This window comes from Euprymna scolopes, chromosome 22, assembly GCF_053919585.1.
Source record: "Euprymna scolopes isolate OS-2025 chromosome 22, ASM5391958v1, whole genome shotgun sequence".
Lineage (NCBI taxonomy): Eukaryota > Metazoa > Mollusca > Cephalopoda > Sepiida > Sepiolidae > Euprymna > Euprymna scolopes.
This window is the reverse complement of record NC_136503.1, coordinates 99,516,836-99,523,662: the sequence shown is the minus strand read 5'-3', so window position 1 is coordinate 99,523,662 and position 6,827 is coordinate 99,516,836. Positions and strand designations below refer to the sequence as shown.

The 6,827-nt window shown below is 34.8% G+C and overlaps 1 pseudogene; it reads left to right on the top strand.

The window, feature by feature from the left end:
- The first annotated feature begins 320 nt into the window (after positions 1–320).
- On the top strand, positions 321–439 carry LOC145244241 (5S ribosomal RNA; annotated as a pseudogene).
- The last annotated feature ends 6,388 nt before the right edge of the window (positions 440–6,827 follow it).

Below are 6,827 nucleotides of genomic sequence, written 5' to 3'. Positions count from 1 at the left end.
ATGGGGTGTTCGTTCGCGCCTGACCTCCATAGAATGGAAATATGTCACAAAGTTTAACAAGTTTTTTTTTAATATAGATTCACAAAATATTGCGATAAGTGTTTCAGTGTGAACAGGTATGGTATAATAAATTATGGGGTTTATCTATTTTATTTTTACTTTCATCATATTTTGCTTTGGTTTTGATACCATCAAATTCGAAGCTATCTCTTTACAACCCATCTTTTTCATAACCTATCATACTTTCATAAATCAGAGTCCATTTTCTGTCGGCTGTTTTTGAACCCAGTCAACGACGGGTACTTTTGCTAGTATATTATATATACGACATAATCACGTTGACACACCGGTTCCCTTCAGATCACCGAAGTTAAGCAACGTTGAGCTTGATCATTACTAAAATGGGTGACCAATTTGGGAAGTTCGGGTGCTGTATGTAGGAGGACGTCGACATCGTCGAAAAATTGCAAAAACCTAACGTCGTCATCTCCCCTAACGGAGATATACATGCGACTAGAAGCAGGTTAAACCCTGAATAGAGTTGGTGCTGACTGCGCGCGCGCACACACACACACACACACACACACACACACCCATATATATATATATATATATATATATATATATATATATATATATATATATATATATAAATGGTCCCTGTCTTGAATTGAGCGTATTGGAAGCGTATTAAGCGATGCTCTTTGTGTAAACAAATTTAGCTTCGGCATTTGGACGATGTCAAAACATCGTTAATTCAACACCCGCACAGCAGCAGCCGTATAGCGTAATGGTTAGAAGCTTTGACTGCCGTTTGGGCGGTCAGGTTTCGATCCTGGTTTGAGATAGCTGCCATTCTAGTCGCACTGATGAGCTGTGATACAATGAAACAGTACTGTATGTGGATGACTATAGTTTCTGTTTTCTGCAGACCTAGACCTCTCCCATTTCTTGGCCTTCGAATGCCGAGCGAGTATACTTACATCGGTACGGATATTGTTAAGTACTTTTTAAGCAGTCAGCTTCAAGGACATGGTTATATATTTCCTCGCACCTGATGTTAACGGGACGTATTATTCTCACTGATATATTTGGTTCTTCAACGTTTAGATTCCAAATCTAGTGTTCCTGATGCAACTACACCTATTTGCTCACATCAACGCATGCCTCAGCTTTCATCAAATTTATTAAGTCAATAATTGCCAGGGAGTGTCTTACGTTTTCTTTTTTTTTTTTTTTTCTTTGTTGTTTGCATTTTTTTCTCTTTGCTAGAAACATAATCGAGTTTGAATTAAACGTTTTCTCTACTGCAGTATACGAACTAACATGACGATGCTTGGAGAAAGTGTTCGTCCATTTGGAAATATTGTCTATCCATCTTTACTTGGGCCCATATTTACGATCAGTTATATTATCCTATATTCCTTATGAATTAATACAAGAATCACGTCGTTGTTTTGAGGAGTATCTACGACAATTCAACACCACACACACACACACACACACACACACACACACACATATATATATATATATATATATATATATATATATATATATATATATATATATATATATATATATATAATCAATCACCATAGTCCCTCTGCTTCACTTTTTTGTTATCAAGTAAGATCTTTGACTTACTTGTTGTCTCATCAAATAATTTTGTATGCAAAATCCGATCCCGCATTTTGCTAATTCCTACCCTCTGACGAGAAGGAAAGTATTTCTTCGAAACTCCGCGGATTAAGGACTATCCACTTATCAAGTGTTTCCTTTTCAGATTAAATATGTTTTTAACTCTTTTTTTATAGTGTTTTAACATGTTTTATTAACGGTTTGCTCATATATATATATATATATATATATATATATGTATATATATACGTACACAGCAATTCAACACCACACACACACACACACACATATATATATATATATATATACACACAGCAATTAAACACCACACACACACACATATAGAGAGAAATAAAATGGGACAAACCGAGTTATGTGTTCATCAACGTTTCGTCTTTATTCTTGATACATGAAATTAAGAAAACAAAAACATCAGTACTATATATGTATATATTATAATTATTTCCACAGTCTAACAACGTCGCAACTCAAAAGAGCCATAGCAGCCAACAAACCTGAAGTCCAAGACTCAGTTTCGCCCTCACTAGTTATACATATCTGAACTCCGGATTCAAAACCCGAGCCTCTTGTATGCGAGGCGAGTGCTTCGCCATATGAGCAAACGCTCTGTACACAAGAAAGTCTATTAACTAACACACATCAAGCAAACCGCGGCGAAATCCGACGATGGAATGCATCTACGTCGTCTCAAACAAGGGATGCGGCCATCACACATAGTTATAATCCAAACCGATGTCTCATAAGTAGGAATTCTTTTAATTCTTTACTCGATAGTACGATGTCATCCTACATGCTAACCTAGCGAACAATTAGTAATAGAATTTTTAGAATGTGAGACCTCGCAGCTCACAAGAGCCATGATAGCCAAGAAACCGGAAGTCTAAGACCCGAGTTTTGTACTCATGGGACTATATATATATATATATATATATATATATATATATATATATATATTTCTGCAAGAATATATTTTCTTATAATATATACCAATCCGTATTTAAGAAGCTCAATGTAATTACAGAGAAATACAGAGAATAAATGACAGAAAGTTATATTCCAAAATTCATGATGTTGACCATCTTATAATTTATTCCTTTAATTCAGTTGACTTATACAATTCTTGGCAGTATCTGTTTCGTAGCGCAAAATCAATCACTTAATTATTATATCAATCAGTGAATCTATTATGGCCTTAACTCATCAGAAGAAATAGCAACAATCAATCCGTCAAAAGGAATTCAAGTGTGATTTGACATGATTAAAATCCGAAAATTAGAAAAGAAGCTGCAAATACCTTTATATTTTACCATTACGCCATATTGAATTTTTATCAAACAAAGTCATTAAACCCAACTATTCCTACTAATAATTAATTTATGAATCTTCTACTAAAATGTTCTACTTAATAATTAGTAAATTTTTTAATTCTAATTTGTAAATACATACTTATGAAAATAATAGCAATAAATTATAAACTATTATACATGTTAGTATATACGAAACTAAACTAAGCTAAAAAAAAAAAAAAGTGTGCACATAAAAAAGACTTTACCAAAAGAATTTTTTTCAAATTATCGATAAAAATTTCCCTACTGAAAATACTCTTGTAAAATTATTCAGTAAATTATAAACCGGAATAATATTAAATGATCTGTTTCGACGTCGACTTATTTAGTTAAAACTATTATAAGTTCTAACAATACAACGGATTGACTGTTGCTATTTCTTCTGATGAGTTAAGTGCATAATCGATTCACTGATCAATATGATAATTAAGTGATTGATTTTGCGCTATGAAACAGATACTTTGTTTTCATCACCCCTTTGGTATTCGTGGCAATCCAGCAATGCATTTGAGGGTGCTGACAATGGTCCTGTTGACATGGATTGGTAGAGAGCATGAGTTGTACGGTGGCGCATCTCCGATCTCGCTCGTTGAGCATTGTGTCACTTTCAGACATGACAGAAGACTCTTATCGCTCTAGAGATTTGTACACAACTAGCCAACTAGTAGATGGTCTGCAACAAAAAATGAAAATTGATTTTCATCAAACGGAAATGGAATCATGTCGTTTTTCCTAAGGCGATTTTTCGTTCCACCCTGTACAATCATTTTAGTCTATTAGATGAGTACAACAATTTGTTGAATTAAAATTTCACTGTAAAAACGAAAAACAGTCTAGCTGAAACCAGTGTTAATAATTTTCCCCACTCTTTATCTGTGCCTAAATCAAAACGTAGATTCCATAAACAAAGTTTCTTTCTCAGAAGTGCACGCCTGGGAAACTCTCGTCCGTTTGCCTGTTTATCACCTTACTACAATCTGGATGTCTCAAGTTCAACATAAACAAATTCCTGATAAACCGCCCCTTTAAGTAAAACACTTTATCAGATCTCCATTACTAGCGATTACTACGATATTATCCCATTGGTTACTGTACACGCAATAACCCTGATCCCCGAGTGGCCTCCGGGCCTTGATAAATGGTGACTTCCTTGTAAAAACCCCCCCAGTGTTTTTGAAAATCTTTATTCATAAGAATAATGAACGTTGCTCACTTTTATAACTTTATTCAACTTTTCAACGAGCTTATTAATGCCTTGCTTGTAAAATTCTTCAGTAAAGTATGTTCTGTTCCTTTTAACCTACAATCATCTAAATGGTTTTGTAATCTTCGAAATAAGTGATAATCAGAGGGAGCTAGGTCAAGTGAATATGCAAGATGGGGCAAGATTTCTCAACCAAATTCTTCTAGATCTTAATTTTTGTTTTTGTACAAATGGAGTCACCACTTAACAAAATCCGGAAGCCACTCGAGGATAAGGATTAATGAGTATACAGTAGTTTATGTGCATAAAATAGTAAGGTATTTTTTTTTAGATTAGGTCCACCTCCACAATTTTTTTTTAAATGACGATGTTTATAAGTTTTCTACTATGCTGAATACGGAAATCGCATTGAAATTTTGTAGAAATAAGTAGTTATCGAGATATAAAAAGTTGTATTATGTATTGTATTCTTTGGTGGGCATCGTTTTTACGCGCGTGCGCGCCATAAACAAATCTACGCGCGTAACAAAGATGGCCGCCAAAGAATACAGTGCATAATACAACTTTTTATATCTCGATAACTAATTATTTCTGCAAAATTTCAAGGCGATTTTCGTATTCAGCATGGCCGAAAACCTATATAAGTCGTCATTTAAAAGAAGATTGTGGAGGTGGACCTAATCTGAAAATTCACTAATAGTAGCATATGCATAGAATAAAGTGCAATGGTTTAAAATACACTTTCAACCGACCGGCAGAAACTTTTGCACCAACCTAATGCATAATCTACCTTTTATGGCATTTTGTTTATTTTCTTTTTTGCGAGCAATGTTAAATATTGCGGGAAAACTTAAAAAGCGCCACATTTTCTTTGGTCTGTCGGTAAACGCGTTAGATTAAATGGACTCATCTGAACGAAAATAAGATGTTTGATATGGGGTTTTCATGAGTAACAACTTATTTAGGCTAGAAGCCATTTGAGTATAGAAATTAATGAAATAGATTGTCATCTAATTGATGATGAATATTAAGAGAGAATTGAAAATACAAATTAAATAAATACACTTTTATAACACTCATTTAGCTACAACCACTATCAACAATTCCTCCCCCCCCACACGCTCAATCTGCATCTAAATCTAAACGTAGATTCCATGGACAAAGCTTCTTTCCTAGAACTGCCCGCCTGTGGAACTCTGTTCTGCTGGCCTACTTTCCAGTTGACTACAATATCGTTGTCTTAAAGTCCAATGTAAATAAGTTTTTTTGTTGAATCATCCCCTTTTATAATCAAATAATACTAAATTCCTACTGCTAACGATTATTACACCGTTGTAGTGTTGACTACCGTATACTCATTCTCGAATGGCTTTCGAGCTTTGATAATGTGGTGACTCCTTGTTGAAAAAAACTGAAGGGGTCGGTCTATAACAAGTGTTTCTTTCCTTTAATTTTGGAAATAATCGCATTGCAATATCTGTTATATAGAGCTCTGTCGGATTATGCGAAGTAATCTGAATTATTATTATGTCTATAAAATATGTATCAAGACGAAAGATATTTTTTTGATGAAATATATTATGGTAGAAATATATAAGGAATGCTAACGTAGTAAAGTTAAAACAAACAAAAATGTTTAAACATAAAAAATGGAAATGATTTTAGTGATGGTATCACGTGATCTTAATGCTATACGAGTTAATGACGTAATGAGATTTTGAGAAGTGTGCAGTTTAGTTTAGAGTTTGCAGTTAGACGGAAAACGTCGGACCAATTAACATAAAAGATATTGTCTCCGCGTTCTGGAAGCTGGGAGAAACGCAACTTTAGCATTATGTAGACAATTACAACGGCTTGCAGCTCCAAGGGGAAGTCACGAATAAAGTTATATCAAATATATAACCTATTGTTGTTTGGTTTCCTTCGAAAAAGATAAACTTGAATCATGAGAAGACACAACGGAAAGTCGTATGTTATTTGCCTGTGCGCTATACAAACTGAATGTTAATGAATTTATGTGTAAAACACCCACTCTTACATATTGTTGTTGGAGATAATCATATTACAATAACAAGGGAAGCAATCCTGTGGTAACGTTTTTCACAGATGTTCCTGGGCTTGACCTTTACTCCTGATCTGAAATGGAACACTACATCAAATCTGTTGCCAATACCGCTGGAAAAATAGTGGGATCCTTCTATCGATTCAGTAGATATCTCACTGCTGATGCAATTCTCTATCTATATAAGAGCCAAGTTTGTCCAAGGATGGAGTACTATTGCCACATCTGGGCAGGAGCTGCTAAAAAGGACTTGTCCTGCCTTGATATAGTTCAAAATAGACTTTGTAGCCTCAGAGGAGATGTCCTTTTTTCTTCCCTGCAGCCTCTATCTAACAGAAGAGATATACCGAGTTTGTCTTTGCTTTATCGTTATTTTCATGGCAAGTGCTCGACTGAACCTCGCCCCCCCCCCGCCAAACTTTCACAAGAAATACTTGTCTAGCTGAGAATACTATCATGCATGCCTGTGGAATTGTCTTTTGTTTTCCTGCTTTCCAGCTGACTACAATATGGTTGTCTTCAAGTCCAATGTAAACAAATTCTTGATAAGCCG